Source organism: Humulus lupulus, chromosome 1, assembly GCF_963169125.1.
Source record: "Humulus lupulus chromosome 1, drHumLupu1.1, whole genome shotgun sequence".
NCBI lineage: Eukaryota > Viridiplantae > Streptophyta > Magnoliopsida > Rosales > Cannabaceae > Humulus > Humulus lupulus.
Window position 1 is genome coordinate 99,401,812 of NC_084793.1, and position 2,443 is coordinate 99,404,254.

Sequence of the window (2,443 nt, forward strand, 5' to 3'; positions counted from 1 at the left end):
GTAGTTCCCAATAGTCAGTTCCAGAAGCTTTGATAGGTCAACCCAGAGCTCAGACAAATCAGGTCGACCCTCCCCCAATAGAAGGAGGAGATATAACCACTATTTTCGGAGGATCTCATTTGGCAGGCACGAGCAGTATGGCCTAAAAGAGGTATATCAATGAGTTGAAGGCTCATAATATTGTGGAATTTGTTCCAGGGCAGCGGTTATCGAAGCAACAACAGTTGGAAAAACAACCAATCATTTTCACGAAAGAGGATGCTAGCCACATCCAATTCCCACACAATGATCTGCGGGTGGTAACCGTGCCTCGCTAACCAAAGGGTTCGGAGAATACTGGTGGATAACGGAAGTTCTGTAAATTTACTTTTCAGGTCCACCCTAGAAAAGATGGGATTGTCCGTATCCGATTTGAAGGCGACCTCAATGACTTTGTATGATTTTTCAGGTGAAGGAGCAGCGGACATAGGGACACTCGGACTAGTAGTGACATTGGGAGAAGAGTAACGAACTGTCTCCAAAATACTCGAGTTCGTTGTAATCGATTGCCGGGCCGCATATAACGTGATTTTTGGTCGACCTGCACTGATGGCATTTGAAGCCATCACTTCAATCCGACACCTGGCAATGACATTCCCCTCAAACTCGAGGATATGCACTATAAGAGGAGACCAGCTCGCCACCAGAGAATGCTAAGGGAAAATCACAACCCGGGCAGCAGGAAATGGTCATAAATGAGGGAGGTGAGGAGTCCCAGGGGTAGAAGTCACCTGTGGGACAGAAGAACCTTAAGAAGAAGACGGTAAGGTTGCCCAACGGGACGATATTGATCTACGGGTAGGCGAAGACAAGTCTGAGATGCAAGCAATAAAAGAACTCGAGGAAGTAAACATCGACCCAAAAGAACCTTCAAGAGTTGTAAAGATTGGGAAAATCTTGAAGTCGAAAGGAAGAAGGAGTTGGTCGAGTTTCTACGAAAGAACCTGGATGTTTTTCGCCTGGTCGCACGAGGATATGGTGGGAATTAGTTTGAGTCTAATCATGCATACTTTAAACTTGGACAAGAGCGTGCCTGCAAAGTCCCAAAAATGGACGCTTTTGGGGACAATACGAGCTGAAGTATTAGAAGAAGAAGTAGCTCGCCTAATGAAATACGGGTTTATCAGGGAAGAAAAATACCCGAACTGGGTTGCTAACCCCGTGCTGGTCCCGAAACCAAACGGGAAGTGGAGAACCTGTATCGATTTCTCTGACCTCAACAAGGCTTGTCCCAAGGACTGTTACCCACTACCAAGAATCGATCAGTTGGTAGATGCCACGGCAAATCACGAGCTTATGTCTTTCATGGATACGTATTTTGGATATAACCAGATCGATACTGAACCTTGCAGACCAAGAGCATACCAGTTTCATGACCGAGCATAACATATATTGCTACAAAGTTATTCCATTCATACTGAAAAATGTCGGGGTTATATACCAACGGTTGGTCAAAAAGATGTTCTCTAACCAGATCGGGAGAAACATGGAGGTGTATGTCGATGATATGCTCGTCAAGTCAAAGGCTGCCAATAACCATGTATCCGACCTTGAAGAATTTTTTGGCATCTTGAGAAAGTACGGCATGAAGCTGAATCCCCAAAAATGCACTTTCAGGATGGCATCTGGAAATTTTATGGGGTTCATAGTCAACACAAGGGTGATAAAGGCAAATCCGAAAAAAAATCAGGTCGTTGTTAGAAATGCAATCGCCCAGGTTGCGTAAGGAAGTTCAAAGCCTAACTGGAAGGGTGGCGACTCTAAACTGCTTCAATTCAAAATCCACTAACAAGTGTCCACCATTCTACAACTTGCTTAGGGGAAACAAGAAATTTGAGTGGATCGAAGAATGCGAATAGGCATTTCACGATCTGAAAATGCATCTAATTGAACCCCCCATACTATCAAAGTCGATGTCTGGGGAGTGTCTGTTTCTTTACGTAGTCGTGACAAAGAATACAGTCAGTGCTGTGTTAGTTCAAGAAGAAAATCAGGCACAAAAACCCATATATTACGTAAGCAAGCGGCTTCTCAGAGCCGAATCACGGAAATAGAGAAGATGGCATTCTGTCTCATTTTGACTTCAAGAAAGCTCAAGCCGTATTTCCAGTCCCATTCTATTAGCGTCATAACCAACCAACCTTTAAGACAGGTGTTGCAAAAGCTAGAAACGTCGGGACGTTTATTAAAATGGGCTATCGAACTTAGCCAGTTCGAGATATTATACATGCCACGAACAGCAATCAAGAGCCAAGCCCTTACTGACTCATTATAAGAAAAATGGGCTACGACTTTGGTTTTTAAGGTGGAACTACTTCGGTTTTTGCGTAAATTCACAACTGAAGTAGTTCGGGGCGAAGTGAAAGGTGGTGAAAAAACGAAGTGGAAAATGGACTTTCTACTC